Here is a 22,889-nt window from a genome sequence, read left to right on the forward strand (position 1 = left end):
TTGACGAATCCCCCCCAAACTTTCAGGGAAGGAGCGGAGCGCCGCGAGGCAAAGTTGCTGAGAAATTCAGGCAGATTCCTCAACCGGCGCCAAAGTTATTCCCAATAGAATGTTGCGATTTCCCTATAGAAATCAATCCTAACTATAACTACCTACTGGCGACCGCCAGTAGGTAATATATATATATATATATATATATATATATATATATATATATATATATATATATATATATATATATATATATATATATATATATATTTAGGCACAGAGTCAGACTGATTTGCATATGGCATGTCTGAACTGGGGTGACATAGTGGGCTAAAGAACGGTGATGGATTAAACCCAGATCTGTTGACTGGGTGTGAGTGTTTGATTAGTTCAGATGCTCCGTCCATCACCACTCCCTTTTGTACCGCTAACTTCTAAAAGTGGCATTTCTAAAATAGTAGTAATAAATTCACAAACACCAATACACAGCATTTATCACCACTATTCCAAACATACCATTCTTGATCACGCTACCTCTCTCAAGTCAGGAATTAACACTGAAGCACATATGATGGAATCCCCTATGCATCCCTATGAAAGGGCAGCCTCACAGCAGTGTGAAACCAAATAGGCTGTTTGGCACTATCAGGACATGCCACTCAGTTAAGGCACATGTCCTACCTTTGACCTACACCACATCCTGCCCATAGGGCTCGTTAGGGCCTACCTTAGGGGTGACAGATATGTAGTAAAGGGGAGTCACAGATGTGGCAACCATTTTATGTGCCTCGTCACAGCGGCAGTAAACTGTGCGCTCAGGCTCTATAGTGGCAGAGGCCTGAGACAGGTTTGAAACGCTACTATGGTGGGTGGCACAAGCAGTGCTGCAATCCCACCAGTAGCATTTAATTTACTGGCCTTAGGTATACGAGATACCACTGTACAAGGGACTGATAGGTAAATCAAATATGCCAAATAGGTGTAGACCAATCTTACCAAGTCAACAATAGAGACCACATGCACTTTAACACTGATCAGCAGTGATAAAGTGCCCAGAGTCATAAAACCACCAACAACAGGTCAGAAAATATACAGGAGGTAGGCAAAATGTTGTGGGATGTCCCTAAAAAAGGGCCAAGTCCAATAAAGAGTCTCTGAGTGGGCATGTGAGTGACTGTATGGGTTTGTACATAGCTATGTAAGTGGGTGTAGGAGAGCCTGTGTGGATCTGTGAGTTGGCGCCTAAGTATCTGAGTAGGTCTGTGAGTGAGTGCATGAGTGTCTGAGTGGGTCTGTGAGTTGGTGCATGAGTGGGTCTGTGAGTGGGTGCATGAGTCTCAGGGTGGGTGTGTGATGTGTTGCATGTGTCTCTGAGTGGGTCTGTGAGTGGGTGCATGAGTGTCTGTGAGTGGGTATGTGAGTGTCTGAGTGGGTTTGTGAGTGCAGGAGTGTCTGACTGTGTAGAACAAGTGCATGAGTCTCTGTATGGGTCTATGAGTGGGTGTGTGAGTGTCTGAGTACATCTTTCTGCTTGTTTCAGATCGCTATTTTGCCTCTTTCAACTCGTTGCTACCTTTATTTCGCCTTTTTCTGCTTGTTTCTGATCTTTATTTAGCCTCTTTCTTCTCATTTCTCACTTTGTTTTAGCCTCTTTCTGCTAGTTTCTCACCTTTAGTTTGCCTATTTTGGTCTGTTTCTGACCTTTATTCTGCCTCTTCTGATAATTTCTCACCTTAACTCTGCCTTTTGCTACTCCTTTCTGACCTTTATTTTGCCTCTTCCTGCTCGTTTTTTACCTCTATTTTGCTTCTCTCAGCTCATTGCTGACTTTTATTCTGCCTCATTCTACTCATTTCAGACCTTTATGCTGCCTCTTTTTGCTGGTTTCTCATCTTCATCTTACCTCTTTCTGGAAATAGATTACCTTTATTCAGTCTCTTTCTGCTCATTATTAACCTTTATTCTGCCTCTTTCTACTCATGTCCCACCTTTATCTGGCCTTTTTTTGCTTATTGTTGACCTTTATTCTGCCTGTTTCTGCTAGTTTCTCTTCTTCATGTTGCCTCTTTCTGCTCTTTTCCCCAGGGACCGTGAGGGAAGCGTCAGGGCCCCTGTGGTCCCTGATTGCTCCCCACCTCCTGCGGGACCTGTTATTGGTCTCACAGACATGAAGCAGCTAAACATGCAGCTACCAGTCTGTGAGAGCAATCATTTCATATTTTTCTTGGCCCTACAGACAGCGGGCAGGAACACAGACCCAAAATCCGCTTCCAGCCAGCACGAGCATTTTGGCAGCTCGCATTTGCTGGGAGCAGCGTGTTTGCTCTGACTTGGTGGGAGCTGAGCTCCCACCAAGTCACAGCACATAGCTTTGTCCCAGAGTTGGGGTACCCGGGATATAGCAGTAGCTGGCCCTGGGGGCGGTGGTAGTCTCCAGGGCCATTATTGGCCATGCGGCCCCCCTCGTTCTACTTTCACTGACCCACCACATGCCCGGGGTTGAGAACAGCCCAGCAGGGGGGTGCATGGCCCGCCTCCTTCTTCTAAAAAAAGAATGACTTGTGGGGAGGTGGGTTGGAGGTTCCTGGGGCTCAGGAGGGTCTGAGTGGCCATCTTTAAGCATTTTATTTTAAGCACCCTGGGGGTGGTGGTGCCTAGGGCTCCGGGGTCCACGAAGCTCCCCCAAGCATTTTATTTGTAGCACCTGGGAGGTGATGGTCCCTGAGGCCTGAGGATGTCTGCCCAGCCTCCTGCTTCCTATTACAGTTAGCTGGTAGTAGCCATGGCATTTTTAAGCCCTCGGAGGGGGCCCTGTGTGCCCTCCTCCATTTTTTATAAAATCCCTGCATGCCCCCAGGACCTGGCCCAGCCGGGGGCTATAATTAAAACAAGTGTGCTTGTTTTTTTGTTTTTTATTCATTGCATTATTCGCAAAAATGTCATTGTCAATTCAAATACAAAAAATTATTTTATGCTAAGACCAAAGCTTGGGGGTTAGGGTATTCCTGCCATGCCCCCTTTTCTTTTTTTCCCAATTTTCTTTTGGGAGACCAGGCTGGAGGCGAGTCCCAAGATTGCTACCAACACTTCCTGGTTGAAGTATTGGCAGCTAATCAGAGCTCTGCATTTCCCTGCACAAGCTCATAATTATTTTCAAGTTACCCGCGGTCACAGGTATCCTAGTTTGGCTTTCCTAAAATTTATCACCAAGTACTGAACAGATTTACAACAAATAAATGAAAGCATGATCTGCTTTACCAAGTCTACTTTCTGTCAAATTCAGTGTAATTCGGTCCAGCAGTTCAGGCTGTAGTCATGTTCAAATCTCCTAGGGTAATTAACATGGGAAACATACTTTTTTTGAACCCTCCCCACCCCCCAGCTTGACGGATCACCCCAAAACCTTCCATGCACACAATTTCCTGGGGCACTTTCTTTGGAACATTCCCTGAAGATTTGCCAAATGGCACCAAAGATATAGGTAGGTAAAAAAACGCTTTTCCTATGGAAACATAGTCCTAACTATAACTGCCTATTGACATCCGCCAGTAGGTTATAAGGGAGCTGATGCAGCTTATATGATTATCATAGTGTGAATTACATTGTTCACACATTAAGAGTGCTGCCAATGAAGTTAAAACCTGTTCATAGGGGATACAAAGCTTGATGCTCTTTCTATGCAATTTCCTTTGTGATGTCGGGTATTAACAAAACATTTCCAGAATGAATGTATTTGTTTAGCAACACCATTTAGATCCAGGGTAAAGATTAAAAACACTAGATGTGAGACAACATAAATTGCTTTGCATTACCGAATGGGGTGAAAAAGCATGCTGAGAGAATAGATGCTCAAATAAAGCTCAACATCGCCTGCGTTTGTCAAAGTGTGTGAAGGATTGCACTACCCCAACACAGATGGGTGAATATGGGAAGCTTTGTTTCAATTCAACTAACTGAAGTTTCAAGAGTGCAGCTGATTTACCCTAGGCAAACATCAAACCCACTAGTTAAGTTCTGTAGCACGAAATCCTAAGGGCATCCACATCAGCCCCAATCTTAACAAGCAAGAAGTAGAAGAAGGGGGAAGAGGACAGGAAAGACGGGGAATGCGTAGCTATGGGCTCTATAGTAGCAATGACAGGTGTGAGCAGCTGGGACAATTTCAGAGTAAAACTGAAGCAAATGCACCAAGTGAGCAGAGAAGCAGGGTGGTGTGTGGGAGAGTGATGAAAGGAGGAAGGGGTTAGTACGTTTTTTTTCACAAGTCAGAGATGCATTAGTCTGTATCCCAAACTTACCTCTATGTAATATTTTGTCATTGTCATGAAGGATTATCAGCTTCATCTTTTTAGTTACTTTTCATAAAAGGATGCTATCTTTTACTTTTTTCAAAACGTTTCATATGAGCATACCAAAAAAAGTGTGCCCTTTCAATCTGAACGGGTCTGTGGCTTTATTAAGTATAAATATTTTCACAAAGAAGAGTAGGATAAATATACAAGAGTAAAAACCCATTTCATAAGGTAAGAAAAACATCTGAGCCAAAGTGTGACTTACTGAAAAGCCTACAGGAGTGAACCGGCACAAGGAAGTTAATGTAAGTAAAACGTAAAACATATGGTATTTTCCTAACATAATGACCACTAATTGCTAGATTATGATCTTGAACAAACTTTAAAAATTGGCAACATTAATAGAGCACATTACTGCCTAGTAAAACAACTGAACTATTGTAAAGAGATGCTTAGCCTGTATCAGTTCTCACCTTTACTCAGGAATATGGAAAGCAGCATTGATTTCACACAATTTTCAACACTCAATTTTAACATTAGCCATCTTGGCCACATACCTACTCAAACTTAATTACATTAAAACATGGGTTGCAAATGGCTGGAGGGTGAAAATTGTGATTCATTTGACTTAAAACTATAATGAATCAAATAGGAAATACAAATACCTCTTATACTGCTTTTGCCATACACTAATTAGTAATCTTGTATTTCACTAAAAGGATGCAGACCTTAACATGGGCCTAATAAATGTATTTCAGATTTAAAGAAAATTCACAGTCACTTTAGATGAGTAGTATGTAAGATGAAGAATAGAAGAAGGGTAATACTTTCTTGTAAAGAAATCACAAAATGCTGTAGAGTGTTTCCACAATATTGCTTGATGTGGCTAGAAATCTCACCTGCTGTCCATATGTTCGGTGCACCTTCTACTGTCAAGATGAAGGAGTGAAGAGTCGCAGTTTGTCTGCAAGGGTTTTGAAACTGTATATTGTAATGCTGTTGTTCTGACTTCTGCAGCCACGGTGAGTAGTGGGAAGAAACAGCAGGTACGAATGTTTTAAAGTCACACTACTTGTAGTTCCCTATCTGTCTCCAAAATTAACCCTGCTACACAAACAAAAAATGCATGGCTGTAGGAGGGAATGCTCTGTAGTACTGCCTATTGTGTAGGTATAGAACTTCTTATGGCTCTGTATCAATACCGAGTATTGCGTTGTTTTGTGTTGCACAGTTCAGAGTTCATTATTTTGTCATCGAACTGTAAGTAAGTAAAGTAAGTAAGTTAGTGTGTGTTATCTAAAGCAAAGGTTTTGTTTTGAGCAAGGGGATTCTTCTAGACCAAAAATCTTACATACTTTTCCTAAATTGTATGTGTGCTGTACAGTGCAGCACTTGGGCCTAGTTGGAAAATAAGGAGTAATGAAAACATTTCTTCTCGTTATGCCTGGCTACGAATGTTAGTGCATACAATTTTGCATTAAAACCTATGTGTGGTTCCATGGAAAAGGCCATGTATCACCCAAGGAACATCCCCTTGGTGAAAAGCGGTGCATAGCATAACTTTGCATTACTTTGGAATTGATCCAATGCAAATGCTGGTTAGCTTTGGATAGTACATCCCATGCCAAAACTTTGTACCGGATTTACATCACAAAAGTGACACAAACCTTCTCAAAGTTCTAGTAAATCTGGGCAAGAATGGGGTACGCATATTGCTGTGCAGACTTCGAAATTACAGTCTTCTAACAAGCAATAAAAATATTATAGACTCTTTGAAACAATTTCCATGAATGCAAAAATGGCACCGGTAAATCACCAGTCACTACAGGATGAAGGATTATTGCCCATATCTATTTTTTTGAGTGTGTGTCTTTCTTCCACAGTGTGTGATCATCACACAAAGCCTTCTAGTGTTAATTATATACAAATATCTTATTCGCATAATAACAGATTATAGAGACATCACTTGCAGCTGCAATTTATGTTCAGCCTACACACAGGGAAAACTACCTGCCAACGGTAGTCATGATTTGCACACTAAATTACACAGATAAACTTGTTTTTATCGGTGGGAAAATTATTAAAAAACATAGAAAAACAACACCAGTTTGGTGTTACATTAATCCTTTCTAATTTCAGATATGCTCAAAGTGTTGCTCAACGATGGTCTATAAAACATTTGCACAATTGTATACGAGTTCATACTTTGTGGATAATATTGTTTGGGTAAAAGTAGATTTCCTGTGCAAAGAGCGTTATCATTTAGGAAACATTACACGCGAATACAATCAACGTCTATATGAGCCTCCTTAGGTGAGGTAAGGATATTTGTCTGCTCTGCTTAATATCCTCTGTTGCCATTAACATGTCCATAGAAGCACAAATGCTAAATGCAGCAGAGATTAATTGAAAAACCTCATCAACGACGAAGTGCTTGGTACTTAGAGACCCAGACTCACTCTTGCAGAAACACAGAGCGCGAGGGTCGGTCTTCTAGATAAAGTTAATGCTGTGTCAATGACCAACACGAGTGGTGCCGACCTCTGGAAATGCTGTCGCGACTTGAGGGGGAGGCTTAAGGAAGAGCTAATGGAGCAGCACTAGCACAGCCAGAGTACACGCAGAGGATCAGAACTTAAGATTGCTTTCCTATCCACAGAGCTAAGGGTCATTCACGGGCCGCGCGCTTGAAGTGCATCTCAGCAGGAGGAAGGCGCGCTGCCGTAAGGCGCAAATGACGCAGAACGTCTGCACGAAGTTCGGTCTGCTTTTGCCCATTAACTTTGAACATCTCTGAACTCTTTCACTGCGCGTTCATGCGTGACTTGTACCCCTGCTTGTCTTTTCTGCAGATCTGTAACTTTCCCACTAAAACTGGAAGATGTGCCCGTAGCCTCTACCTACGTCGAACTAAACCCTCTGCAAGAATTAATGTTCTTGTTTATCGTAATTACATTTTGGACGGTTGTATCGACATCTAATCGTGTTTTTTTCTATTTCCTTACAAATGATAACTAGATTTAATTTAATGCGCACGTCTGCCGTTTCTAAGCGCTGTGCATCACAATAATGTATTTATCCATACAACTTTTTTGCTGCTGTCGTTTTCCACGTTTATCTCTGTTATGAATGATCAAGTGAAGGTTGATTTTGCGCTACACGGCGTTATAAAATATAACAGTTTTTATTTTTACCATTTTGTTAAATACACATATGCTTTTATACAAGTATGATAATGTTCAAATACAAAATCTCATTTCTAATGTAATGGAGAACTTGCTGTATTGTGAGGTCCTGAAACTGGGGGGTATATTTATCAAATAGCCGCGCAACAAGCCACCTCGCTGCACTGCGTGGCAGTGAAAGGGCAGAAATCCAGCATATTTAACATTATACAGCGCATTCTTGTATTTTCCCAGCGCTGGCACACAATGTCCTGCTTAACGCCAACGTAGGGACCCGTGCACCATGGCACAAGGTTGCCTGTGTTGTAAGCAGCAGTGTTTTGTGCAGGTAGTGACACCTTCCTCCACAAAAGCAATCCCTTGAGGCGTTTTAATCTTTTATGTGTGCTGTAGAAAGTGGCACCCATAGAAAGAGGAATAAACTAGGAGAAATAGACAAATTTCCCCTCGTTACACCTCATTTGGGGAGGTGTAGCAGTTTTCGCACATTCCCAGGTCTACCACTTATGGTAATCTGGGAATGCATCAACATCTATGGATGTTGTGTGGGAACACCAACGCACCACCCATGGTAAGCCTCCCTGGGGCAGAGTAAAGCAACGCAGCAATTTGTGCTGAGTTGTGTTACTCCAGATTTACCAAGCCTCTCAGGGGACAGGCATGGTTCATAAGTCACTTGTGTCTCGTTTGCACCCCTATGTGCTACGCAATTACATTAAAAAAGTTCACCTGGACCCATTCAAATAGCTACCCAGTAGAAGTAAGCCATGAAGGATCTTAGTAAATGTTCTCACATACTCCACAAAAGAATAAATCTTAGCTATGGCATTGAGACAGAAATCCATGAAAGGAAGTAGGGTTACTTATGAGATCAGATCTGATGTTTCCTGAGCCACTGTGGATAGGCAGTGGTAGCTGGGGAAACAATTGGAAGAGTTTAGGAAGCTCTCAGTTCAGATTTCCCCAAATCCTCATGTTAATGTATAATAATAAAAGGCATAACTTAGGGGACCACAAGAAGGCAGAGGAATTTATTAACAATATTAGGAAGGGTAAACCGCTGTCAGGTTAAAGGTTTTCTTACACATATTTTTTACTTATATACTCTGTGTTATATATATGATTTAGTCAGTACAGATCAAGAGTTTATCTGCATGTATCAGCTTTGCTTTTGTTTTTCTTTTTGTTGCTTCCCAATGAGCCCTTAAAGGCCTGTTAAAGTCCATGAGGATATATGGGAGGGTTGTCCAGGGAAGGTAAAATTGGGGGAAAGGATAGGGAGAATCAGGTGGGGGAGCATTAGGTACAAATTGGAAAGAAATGTCCTTAGGAGTCTCGGTCAGCATCAACAGTTTACCAGACCACTGTTCTCTCTAACTACATAATAGGTTGCACATCTGTTTCAGAGTTAGGCTCAAGGTAGTGCCAGTGCAAATTCCCTCTTGGAATGTAAATGGGCATCATACAAAAAGGTGACGATCAAGAATGATACAACATTTATGGGATTCAACAGCTCAGACTATTATTCTACTGGTAACGCACTGAACTAGAATTTTTTTTTTGACATTTTACAGTACCCAAAAGTTGGTTCAGCGGGTGGTCTGTAAAGATGAACATTTTTACACAATGGGGGGCCTATCCTGAATAAAAAAATAGAGAGAAGCTATTTTAAAAGGCAGTGTGACAGACAGGACAATTAGATGGGAACTGCCAACTTACAACTGTCTGACAGAAGATATACATTAGTGAGACATTATGGCCCTAATGTGCAGGACATTAAACCCCTAAAGAAGATATTTCTAAATGTATTAGAATGTTCCTCCCCACTCATTATGGAAGGTGATTTTATTACTATTATGGGCAACAAACTAGATAGACCAGTCAATAGTTGGGCCACTACGTCTACCAAAATGCAATAGTTTATTAAAAACATTATCAGACAGTTGGGATTCTGTGATATATGGCGAATAAGGGTCTTGGAAGGATCAGGGATACACATTCCATAATGAAAAGTATGGGTAGTCATCCAGGTTTGAATATTTTTTAGTCGACCAGGTTATAAATGATGATATCAAAGAGATAAAGTGTGTTTCAGCTCACCTGTCGGACCATGCAGCTGTAATTTTAGAAATGAAACTTATTGATAGGTTTGAATCAAGGAGGCAGATGCCCTAGATCATTCTCTTCTCTCAGAACAGGAGGCTGTTTATACCCTTGAAGGTAGCAACAGGAATTTTTTCAATTAAATGCAGGTGCAGCTCCTTTAAATATGATCTGGAATGCCTTTGAGACTTTTATGAGGGGGAAGATATTTAGTATATCATCCCAGAAGGATAGGATATATAGAAGGGAGATTGAAAGGGCTCAAGTCTGAAATGAAATGATTGTAGAGACAATTATTGTTCCTGAAGCTGTCACCCAATAAGACATTTTTACTTGAAAGAGTATTACAAGAGCGAAGGAGTGGCTTATATTGTTTATGGAGGCTAGACTAAGGACAAGGTGGACGGAGAGTAAGATGGCCCACTTTGAATATAGAGAGAATGCTGGGAAGCTACTGCCCTAGAAATTAAAATAGACCAAGTTGTCTTATGACTAGGTTAGGCCCGGGAAGAAACACTGCCATTTTACATGTACTCATTTCATAAAGTTGCCTCTTTTTCTACACAAAGACTTTTGACACACATTTGCTTGTTTAACAGTAAATGATTTGTTTCTATGAAACCCCATTGCTTACTATTTAACTTTGTAAGCACACTATCACGACATCTTGAACATTTATTACAAGGCCGGAACACACATTCTGCAAATGTTATTGTTTGTTATTCATCCATGAACGACATGGCTATCACAATGACCATAAACTATGTTGGCCCGGCTGAAGCCTCGACAAAGAAGCACGGATGATGTTATTATAAATACACATAAATTTCCGTGTTCAAATTAGAGGAGCACTGCTGTCATTGTGAGGTTGCCGCTGTGTCAAAGTGTCAGGCCAGTACAAATCTGCTTCTGTCTATTATTCATTGCTGCCCAAATATTGTATACCAGAATCACATTGGAACAGTAGCTATTGAAAATGCCCCTTTGTGCATTTCTTGTGTACCTCTCTGAATGAGCATGAGTGATTGAGTAAAAAGGTTCTGGATCTGTTACCACGATTCTTTGGGGAGTCAGGGTTGTCATGTTCTGATGATGCCCATACCATTTGTTACCTTACTAGGTTTAGGGGTACATATGGTGGCACTGTGAGCTAGCAGGTCTATAGACCAACATATCCTGAGGAGGGCATTATCCCAATCTTCATGTTGTCCTACGAATGAAAGGTTCCTACTAAGAAAGTGGACAAGGCACCCAACGTTGGTAGATTGTGTTCTTATTTAATGGATTGCCCGAGAAGTTCTCTCGTGCATACCCAGAGACCCACACGTACCTCCTAACCAGAGACGTCTGTGGTGGCAGGGACTTTCTTCCTTAGCTGAGTATGTAACCCCTATATATTGGCTGTAGATTCTTCAAGTTTGAATTTTTCAATGGATTTTTCCCATTGGTTTACCCTCTCTGAATTGCATTATTTACAATGTCAGAACCAGAAACTGAGACACTTAGCATTGCTGAGAATTGCAAATATGCAGTTACTCAGAATATGTTACAACGTGATCTCAAAGTTACAAGTGGAGACCTTTGTTGTTGAGGACCACAAAGCATATAGAACAGAGGTATTCTATTCGTGGGTTACATTCCCAGCGGCAGACGATACGACAAAGCTGTTTCACAACTATTCATAATGTGAAATTCTAAACAACTACACACCATTTGAAGAAATAGAAATACTTTTAACATTCCAAGAACACAGAAATTGGTTTGATAGCACCCTACCACACACAACAGAAAATGTTCGACTGGGACCCCTTAGCAATGAGGAGCAGCATGACATGACAAGTCTTGGGGGACACACTAATCGGGGCATGTAAGGACATTCCGACAGTTGGCCAAAAAAAGATTCCGCCACTGTTATATGCCGACAATACGTTCTTAATAGCGAGAACGGCAAGAGAGTTACAATCCCTATTAGACTGTTTTATTAATTTTATGGATTCTTTAGATTTGATGACTAATTTTAAAAAATCACACGCCATGTCAATTGGCGGAGGGCGGGCGAAAGAGGCATCATTCTTCTGCAAAGGGGAGGTACTTAGTAAAGTACCAACCTTCCCGTACCTGGGGATTGTCTTTGATGACAGAAGGTCATGGGTTATGCAACGTGCATTGAAAAAGAACACACTAGCGAGAGCCTCAAGTGCCCTGTTAGGGTTTGCGAAACGTTTGGGATGCAAGCCTCTACCGGCTCTTATGAAAATCTAAAACGCTAAATGTGTACCCATGGTATTCTATGGGAGTGATGTGTGGGGGTATACTGACGTGAACGAGATCCAACTCACGGAAAATGTCTTCTGTAGAAAAGTGTTGTCACTCCCTCAATCTGCATCTTCTTTTAACGTTCATGAAGACATGGGGTGGGCTATATTTCTGATAAGATCGCTGTGGCCCCGTTGTTAGGGTGGATGAGAATATGGGCACAACAAGCGCCAAACTTAAACCAACTAATTATCCAAGATTGTGTGTCCCTAGATAAGGCCCTTGCAATACCTTGGATTCGTTATAATAAATCTGAAACAGATCTTATGGGCTGTCCTGATCTGTTCACGAATCCCAGTCCGCTAAGCAAAATGGCCATTAGGGCCATAGAGTCCCAATTCATGAATAGGCTAAAGCTACAAAGGGAAGAAGAGGAATTGTTAAAACCATCAGTCAGAAACTTTGTAATGTTAATATAGGGAGAGACATCCAGCCGTACTTGAATTACATAAGTAAACCGTTCCATTTGTTTCTGCTGTTAAGATTTAAACACAATATACTACCTTGTTTGTTATCCTTCCCAAAAGGTTTTACTAAAAAGGGGACCTTGGGCCATGCCCATGCGATAACCATTCCAAGCAAAATATGCTCCATATGACCTTTTTCTGTAAGTTTTATGTTTTGCCCCGCAAGAAGTTTAGTTTGCCGTTATTAAGGGTCTGCAATTTTGAGCAAGTTAGACCAGCTATGGCTTATCTACAAATGCTTGGGTCCGCTGTGGTGTGTTTTGGAGTGGCGAGTTACATTACAGGGGCCATTAGGTGTAGAAATAAATTGCAGCCAGCCCTTTCCTGAATAGTCATTTTTATATAAATTTGGATCACTTTTAGGAAATGACTAACATTGGGTAATACATTTTTTTAACTTTTTATAGCCAATCATATTGTATATTAATTACATTAAAGCGTATTTAGCGGTGTTATCTGTTAGTATGTAATCATGTATAATTGTATGAGGAAACACTGTGCCGTGCTTTGATGGTTTTAAAGTTTTAACCGAATAAAGCAACATTTTTGAGTTTGAGTTTGAGAAAAGTCTTGGCTAGTTACATACCACATCGTGCTTTGGATAATTTACCGCAAAAAGAACAGTTGATGGACAGAATGTAGAACAAAGTCATACATTAACCCCAGTACAGAGATCTGGGCCTAAATCCATATTTCTTTTGCTCACCATGCCGTTCCAGTTTTGACCCAGCCATATGCAAATCAGTCTTAACCCTGCACCCAATGGGAACACTCCAGCCCGAACTGCCGGGCCTGGTCCTTCCTGGACTGAGAACAAGCATACTAGGACCGGTTTCAGGCTTTCAGCCCTCATCAGCCAGGATTGCTTGGCTCCAGTGGCATGGAGAGCAAAGGACTCACGTCTGGGCATACCATTCCCACTCGGGGTGACAAATGCAAAAAGAGCAATCGATGGAAAGAATACAGAACAATGTCATACATTCACCCCAGTACAGAGATCTGGGTCATTCCAGTTTGGACCCAGCCAAATGCAAATCAGTCTTGACCCTGCACCCAATGGGAACAGTCCAGCCCGAACTGCCAGCCAGGTCCTCCCTGGACTGGAAACAAGCCCTAGGACCGATTTCGAGCTTTCAGCCCTCCTCAGCCAGGATAGATTGACTCCAGTGGCATGGAGAGTACAGGGCCCGAGTCTAGGCATACCCGTCCCACTAGGGTGTGCCTTTCCTTGGATAATTTATCAGCAGTACAATTTTGTACACTATCAAACATTTAGTGCCAATATACAGATGTTTAACACAGTTCATTATGCGAGCATTAACACTAAGTTCTGCATAGACTGCTCAAGCTGGACAACCACAATTGGCCACACTGGATATAAGCCCACAAACACTAAATGCAGTCATGGGTAAGGTTCCCAACAGACGGGAGGAGATTCCATTTTGGATTCCACAAAAAACAAGTCAGCTTGAAGCGGTGTTCCCCCATACGGGACACCAGGAAAAACACAGAATTTTAGCAATTTGTTTGCTGATGGGATGTCTCCCCATTGTGGAAGACTGTATCACTGGGGGTGCAGTTTTTGCTGCAGTATATACCAAAACACATGGTACCCCTTCATTAGATACTTTGCCAGAGGTGTTTAAACAGCTGGATGTGCTTATGCATCCATTGACATGGAGGATTAGCAAACCACAGTTTGTATTCATTCCAACCTTTATTTTCTTGGGTATATTTATTATTTATATAGCAGTAGCAATACACTAAAAGCAGAGGCCCTGATGAAAGCCAGGGGGATTTCTTTGCCCTGATAGGCAGAAACATGTTGGCCTTGTTTAACAACAGATATTTGTTTCCACTGTCGCTTGCACTGTTCTGTTTTTAACTAGAGGGCATGTCTTTTGCCTAATAAAGTTTTTTTAGGACATTCCACTTTATTTTATAATCACCACTTTATCGTTTGCACTGCAATTTCACCACTTCTTCAACCATCATTGATCGACTGTCGCATGGTGGTCCATGAGTGCCGATGGACTTGAACCTGCCCCACTATCAATATCGTGGTCAAATGGTCCCGATGATCAAGGGGCCTACCACGTGGTACTGGTGAACCATATGATAGGACTGATCACTATGTTCATTTTGATGGTTATCCACTTTTGAGTTTTCTGGGATTCAAGTAAATTGGCACTGTATGTATGTAAATCCATGAACACAGACCCACTACACTATTGTTTTGTGACATTATAGGCTATCCAGGGTGACAAGGGCACCAAACTCACAAGTTTGTTTGGAGTTTAGGATAGTTAGCCACACGCTGTGTTGCTTCAGACCCCTTGTGTTCCTTGAGTGGATCGTGTATTGAGCTGGGGACTAGAACCAAGAGTGGTCTTTGTAGTGGGCTTGTCCCACAGGTCCAGGTGTAAATAGGTAGACACAGCAGACCGGAACAGGTGTATGTAGATGGTAGTTTATTAGTAGATAAGATGGTACAAGTTAACAGCCCCACCAGGAGCGGCCTACTCGCCACTCAGCCCATCCTCAACTGTGTCTCTCATGTGTCCAACATTCCACCATACCAAGATTCCAGATAGAACGCTCACACAGGGCTGAGCAGCTAGATGCAGGTACATAGAAATAACATGAGGATACTACAGTCTTTAAATATTTGTTTGTCCCTGTGACCCTCTCTTCCCTGTTTGTTTTGAATTATATGTCAACTATCAAAGGATTTGGCTCCAGGACAACAGGAGTGAGAATTGCTAAAAATAATCGAAGAAACCTTTGCTATGATGGGTAGAGATAATTTAGACCCCAATCCTGATAAACCACAATTAAAGAGTCATTCTTAAAAGGATAGCTCTAAGCAAGCACCTGTGTATTCTACAAAGAAGTGGGATAATAGAAAAAACAAAGACTCCTCCACAGGAAGCCACTGAAAAGCACTATAACCTGCATAACCATGTTAATATTAGACCGCCTGACAAGTGGGAGGATACTTATACACATTCATTTAGTTCCTTTCAGGAGTCATTCAAAAAAATGTTCGGAGAGAGGTGGACAGACAAAGCACAGATTAGAGGAGTATGTGAAACTGGAGAAGGGCTGACCAATCAATCAATCAATCAATCATGCCATTTGTATAGCGCACTACTCACCCGGGAGGGTCTCAAGGCGCTTGGGGGGAGGAGTATGCTACTGCTCGAACAGCCAGGTCTTGAGTTGTTTCCTGAAGGCGAGTTGGTCCTGGGTCAGCCGAAGGTGGATGGGGAGGGAGTTCCAAGTCTTGGCAGCCAGGTAAGAGAAGGATCTTCCTCCGGCGGTGGCTCTTCGGATGCGTGGTACGGCTGCGAGGGCGAGGCTGGTGGACCGTAGCTGGCGGGTGAGCGTGTAGAAGGTCAGGCGGTCGTTGAGGTACTTGGGGCCCAGGTCGTGGAGAGACTTGTGTGCGTGGGTGAGGAGCCGGAACGTGATCCTCTTGTCGACGGGGAGCCAGTGCAGGTTCCTCAGGTGGCTGGAGATGTGGCTGCGTCGGGGGACATCCAGGATGAGTCGGGCAGAGGCATTCTGGATGCGCTGGAGTCTTTTCTGTAGCTTGGCTGTGGTTCCGGCGTAGAGGGCGTTTCCGTAGTCCAGTCGGCTGGTGACGAGTGCCTGGGTGACAGTCTTCCTGGTCTCAGTCGGGATCCAGCGGAAGATCTTGCGAAGCATACGCAGGGTGTTGAAGCACGATGAGGATCATGCCCATCTGACTATATCATTAAACGGGAAGACAAACCTACAACTTCAAAAACTAAATTTGAAAAAAAGAAGGTAGCTAGACCTAAGGTTGAGCATGCTACGGATATTGTGACACTATTTCTGAGCAGGAAATGGGCAATGCCCATGCAGGACAGCACAACAGAGATCACAATAGTTTTCCGGAACCTTACGTATTGTCTGGTGGGAGTAGTGCTGAGTGAATACATCCAGGTGAAAACACCTTATACTGGAGTAAGCGTCCCACACCGTTTGTACAAAATACCACTCCAGCTGGAGGGGGGCATGCCTGGTAATATTAATGTTCACTTTAGGGAGGACTTGTCATTCTGCTACCATATTCTTTTGATTGAATAGGATTGGCCACCTGAATTTGTGATGGATTGCCAAAATAGAGAAACAGTAATTTTACCTCCTTTTCCTGTCCTCGTCCCAGAATCAGTTAAACATTCATTCTCCGAGGAGTGAGCGTTAGCACTAGCTCCTGCGTTATACTGCTACCATGGGGGTGAGATGAGGGTTTGTCTTATCATGAAATACCACTGAGTTCGACCCCACATCCTCAAAGACAATACTCCATTAAAATTAGGATAAAAAACAAGGTATGGAAATTCTCAAACAACTTCAATACCAGGGTGTAGTAGAAATTTGCACTTCTTCAGTGAATATTTCCTTGTTTCCCATGATGAAACCAGAACATTCATATCATCTAGTATTATTTTAAAGACATTTAAACACATGTGCTGCACAGCACTAATGAACAACATAATGCGGAAAAAATACAAAACCACATTACATAGATCAAATGGATTTTTCTGCCAAAATATAGCTCTTGGAAGCAGGTATGTGATCACATGCAGTTCACTGGGTTGTTAGAGGCACATCTGTCAATTGCCTCTGAGGTATAGAATAGCCCCTGGCTGATCTCAGCTAGAGTAATAGAACTTTTACAAAATTGTGATGACCAGGCATTGTCCTATGTCGATGAAATATATTTGATGGATGATAACCTTTCAGTACAATTGACAAGAGTGGATCGCATAATTCTGGAATTTGCTCACACGTGAGAAAGACTACACCATTGACCTAGTGTTTAGCAACTCTGCTCTTTTAAAGCCCTTCTCCGCTCACATGGTTGCATCATTTTCAAGTTCCTTTCTCTCTATCGGTAGCGCTGTTGCCTGTTTCTAGGCCCCCAATAAGCTGAATGGATCGCTGTTGGTCGAAGTTAAATCACAAGGACTGGTCATCTACCTGACAGAATAGCAGAACCTGCTTAACTGACTCAGACACCTCCTCCTCCTTCTGTTTTACTGAATAGATTAAGATCTCCTTAGAATCTGTTCTACCTGTTAAGAGCCTTAGAGCTGTTTGTCAGGAAAATATATCTCCTTGGTTCAATTCCAATCTCCTTGCACTTAAAAAGGAATGCAAACAATTTGAAAGAACCTGGACAAAGTCATATGACGAGGTATGCAAAAGTAATTACAGGAGTGCTGTAAGGCATTATAATGCAGAAATAAAACAGCTCAATCCGATTATTTTGCCTCAAAAATGTAATGCACTGCTAGCTGCCCAAGAGAGATTTTTTGCGTCCTGAAAGACATCACTGAGCACTGCTCTTGAAGCCTCTCTCAAACATAGCAATAAGCTGGCCTTATTTTGTCTGAAAATGATTCTGAATATCTACTCCACCTTTCTTAATATGGCATCTTATGAGAATCCTTCAGGCAATAAGTTTCTACCTAGACCAAAGGTGGGAAGTATTTTGGCCTTTTCAGAATTGACTGTTAATCTTTCCTCAGATCTTTTACTTAAAGTAAAATCTGTATCCCCCCATGACCCTGCCCCACGACATGTCCTATGTCAGGGCTTCGATAGTATTGCCCTCACTCTGACTGATATCTCCCTCACTTTGGGGGAAGTTGCCCTGCAATAGAAGCATACTGTGGTTAAACATTTAGTTAAAAAACCCAAACTAGATTCTTAATGTAATAATTACAGACCAATGTCTTTGCTGCCTGGTCTATCAAAGCTCCTGGAAAAACATGTGAACACTCATCTTTCTGCATTCCTTGAGGCTAATTGCATCCTCTATCTCCCACAAATGGGGGTTAGACCCCTTCAGAGCAACAAAATGTTGTTCCTCTCATCTTAATATTATTACTGTTTCCTTAAGCTTAGAGTGTTATGCCAGCATGTATTCCGTGTTCTCTTACCTGTATGGTTCCATGTTCTCCATTCTGATCCTGGCGGTTGCTGAGGCAGGATGGTTGGTACTTGTACTGCTGTGCTCCTTGAATAAACTCACCTTAAACCAGCTCCTGGACCACGACTCTTCACTTCATTTTGGCGACGCTTCGGTCTTCCACGTCTTCGAGGAGTTTCTGCTGTTTCTGGAGAGCTGTTCCTCTACACTTCGTTCCTCTCTGCTGGCTGGCGCTTCCTTTGGACTCTCGCTAAGCGCTTTTCCCTCACAGCGATCACCACTCCTGCTGTTCCGGTAACCGACAACCCAAGGTACTGCTTTCTCAAAATTTTGGGTTTGTTTGGCCGTTTTGGTCTCGCTGTGCGCTCGAGCATACAGCGCAAGACAGCGCGAGCATTACGAACGTTCTCAAGCGCCATTCCTTTATGCCAGCGCGAGAACTCTTCAGCGCGTCTCTCCATTGCTAAGAGACGCTGTATGCGCCTGACGCTGCATGCGCGCTGACGTCATCGCGCACTACGTCTGGCGGCCATTTTGGGAACAAAATTTTTCCTTTTGCCAACCACGCATTAAAACATTTGCATTTTGCCAACCACGTTCATTTTCAACCGGCAAAATAACTTTATACTTCTAAATACTTCTTTACCACAGTTTGATACAACCAATACAAGCGAAAATTGTTACTTTACATTTCTGTTCACCTGCCTCAGCTCTAATCCGCGAAATTATAAAAAAAAAAAAAAAAAAAAATAATAACTAATTTATACTGATACAATTTACATGGCTACCACTGCCAACCATACAATTTCTCCTCCACCAGCCTTTCTCATTGAAGGGGAAATTCCCACTACAGAATGGGAAGAATGGCTAGGATTTTTCGAAAATTACCTTGAGGCCATAGATGGCCTTAGATTTCCTGCAACCAGGAAGAAAGCTATCTTATTGAATTCATTAGGCAAAGCAGGACAACATGTCTTCAAATTTCTGCCAGAACTATTAAATGGTGACGGTGAGCCTATTGATAACCCCTACAATGAAGCAAAATTGAGATTAGGAAAATACTTTGGAAAACAAATTAACATCGTCATGCAGAGGCACAAATTTTATACTGCTCCCCAAAAAGGCAAAGAAACAGTTGATCAAATGGTTGCTCGCCTAAGAGAATTATCCCTGAAATGTGACTTTGGAGCTATGGCGGACCAAATGATTCGAGATCAACTGATAGTACAATGTAAAAATAAGCGTATGCAGCAAAAACTATGGGCAGCTAAAAACCCTACATTATTGGAAGCCATCACAATTGCTAAAGTCGTCGAGGAATCAGACAAGTGCATGGACGAGATGCGTCTTCTTGAGATAAAGAAGGAAGAGACTGTCAACTTTGTCTCCAAGTCTGATAAAGAACCACCTCCTAATGTTGATAAATCTAACACTAAACCTAAAACTTATATTCCCAAGTCTAGGTCTGTTTACAGCAATCCTGGTGGGAAGGTGAAATTTGTGGGATGTTTTCGTTGTGGAGATATGTCTCATGCTGCAGATTTTCAAGGGTGTTTTGCCAGAGACAAAAACTGCCGTAAGTGTGGGAAGCGTGGTCACATTAGCAAAGTATGCAAATCTCCTGCATATAATAGAGTTAGTTTTGTTGAAGATGATGCTTCTTCTCAAGAAATGTTCTTATGTGTGGATGGTGATACTGATGATGACAATACTCACTTTGTCTTACAGAAGCCAAGAGCTTCTTTTATTCTCAACGATGTTTCTGTTTCCCTCATGGTTGATCCAGGCTCGATGTTTTCCATCATACCTTATAGCATGTATAAAGAACATTGGCCATCTGTACCACTTATACACAGTGATTTCATGCCGAAAGGTTATACAGGGAAAGTAATTAAATTGAAAGGGGTCATGGATACTTCTTTTCAATTTAAAGGTAGATCTGCTTCGGGCAAGGTTTTCATTTCCGAAGAAGGCCCAGCAATTCTTGGGTGGTTGCAACAGTACGACTTACATATTATTATTGACCCAAGGTCTGACGATGTGGTACTTGCAGTTGATGATTTTTACAATGTTGAAAATGTTCTTTCTAAATTTTCTGATGTTTTCCGTCCTACATTGGGCAAATTGAAAGGTTACTTACATGAAATTAAAATTAAGGAAAATGCTTCCCCAGTTAGACATGCTTTAAGAAGAATTCCCATTGCTGTTAGGAAAGAGGTAAAGGAAATGCTTGACGACATGCAAAAACAGGACATTATTGAACCGGTGGAAGCTTCTGAGTGGCTTTCGCCAGTTGTTGTCACACAGAAAAAGGACGGTAAACTCCGTTTTTGTGTTGACCTTCGTTCTCTTAACCAGAACATTATAGTCGACAAATTTCCTTTGCCTAACATTTCTGAAATGGTCTTACTTATGGACAAGGTTAAATTCTTTAGTAAACTGGACCTAAGGTCCGCATACCATCAAGTTGTATTACACCCTGACTCAAAAAAGTTTACTGCCTTTGTTACCATTGAAGGGGTGTTCCAATTTAAAAGGTTGCCTTTTGGCCTTGCCTCTGCGGCAAGCGTTTTTCAACGCATGATGCATACCCTTTTCAAAGACTTAAAGCATGTCCACTTCTTCCAAGATGACATCTTGATTACAGGTATAGATGAACTTGAGCACAATTCTAATCTGTCAAAAGTTTTACAAATTCTTTCTACTGCTGGTCTTACTTTGAGAAAAGACAAATGTCAGTTTTTGTTAACTGAAATCGACTATCTAGGGTACACTATTTCTCAGAATGGTATTAAGCCAAAGGAAGATCTCTTAAAAGCTATCAAGTGTGCTCCCATTCCTACTGACAAAGACCAACTCAAGTCTTTTCTTGGTCTAGTGGAGTACTACTCCAAATTTGTTCCTAATTTCTCACATAAGACTGAACATTTACGAATGTTACTTAGGAAAGGTGTGCACTTCGAATGGGGAACTTTACAGTCGAAAGCTTTTGAAATGGTTAAAAGTGATATCATTAATGCTGGCATTTTGACAACCTTTGAACCAAGTAGAGATACTTACGTTACAGTTGATGCAAGTGCATACGGTATTGGCGCTGTGTTATCTCAGAGGTCGGGAGGAAGTGAAAAAACTGTGGCGTTTGCTTCTCGCTGCCTCAATTCCTCTGAGCGCAACTACGCTGTCATCGAGCGTGAGGCTCTAGCTGCCGTTTGGGGCGTTTCGCACTTTCGTACCTACCTGTGGGGTATGGTATTTTGTCTAAGAACTGACCATAAGCCCCTTCTCAAAATTCTGTCACCGGGCGGGGCCAATAATGGTTCTCCCCGCCTAATGAAGTTTGCTGCCAAGTTACAGGACTACACCTATAAATTAGAACACATTTCCGGTTGGAGGAATACACAAGCAGACTGCTTGTCACGTCTTCCTGTTGTTTCAGAGTATGCTGGTAAGGATTTGGAGGATGAGAGTGTCTGTTTAATTGCTGCCTTTGAGGATGTTTGTTCTACTGAATTTCACTCTATTTCTAGAGATGAATGGCATCAAGCCGTCTTGGAAGATGCTGATTTTGGAGAGCTGGTTGATGCTATCCGTTTAGGATGGAGAAGGGAAGGGAATGTTAAACCTTCTCTGCGTCCTTTTGTCAAATTACAAGAAGAATTGAGTTTGGGTATGTCCGATGATTTGGTGTTGCGTGGTGAGAGGTTTGTACCACCGTCTTCTCTCAGGAGAAAAGTTTTTTGTTTGGCTCATGAGGGACATCTTGGGCAAAACATGACGCTCAAGAGGATTAAAAAGAACTTTTGGTGGCCTGGAGTTGACGATGATGTGCGTAGGTGGGTTGAGACTTGTCTTCTGTGTAAAGAGAGTGAAAAGAGGTTGAAGATATCCTCTCCTCCACAGGGCTCCATTGTCAGCTCTTGTGTTTTACCTTGGGATAAGTTATGTTTAGATTTTATTGGTCCCATGGATTCCTTACCTGCTGATTGTAGATTTGCGTTAGTTCTTGTCGATGTAGCCTCTAGGTGGTTGTGCGTAGAATTTATGAGGAATATTACCACAGACGCTGTTATAAAGCAATTAAGGTCCCTTTTTCTTAAGGAAAGCTTTCCGAAAGTCCTCATTACGGACAATGGCACCCAACTCACCTCGTCCTCTATGCATTCCTTTTTAGCCAATCATGGAATTCAACACATTTGCACTTCACTTTATAACCCCCAGGGCAACGGTTTGGTGGAACGAATGAATCGTTTGATTAAGGGTACCATACAGTTGTCAGTGCAAGGACAGAAAGATGTACGTAGGGCAATAGAAGACATGGTGTGGTCTTACAATACTACAGCCCATGGAGTGACTGATTTAGTCCCGTTTGAATGCATGCGTGGAAGAACTCCCAGAACTAAACTAGTCCCACAGTGGCTATGGGAAGGTATTGTTACTTCCAAGGTAGTTCCTAGAAAGGTAGGTAGAATTGAAGTGGGCGACTTAGTCAAAATCAAGTTAGGACGTAGGGAGTTTGGCATGAATAAGTTTTCCGATCCTATGGGAGTCAAGGAAGTACACAAATGGC

This window comes from Lissotriton helveticus, chromosome 9, assembly GCF_964261635.1.
Source record: "Lissotriton helveticus chromosome 9, aLisHel1.1, whole genome shotgun sequence".
Taxonomy (NCBI): domain Eukaryota; kingdom Metazoa; phylum Chordata; class Amphibia; order Caudata; family Salamandridae; genus Lissotriton; species Lissotriton helveticus.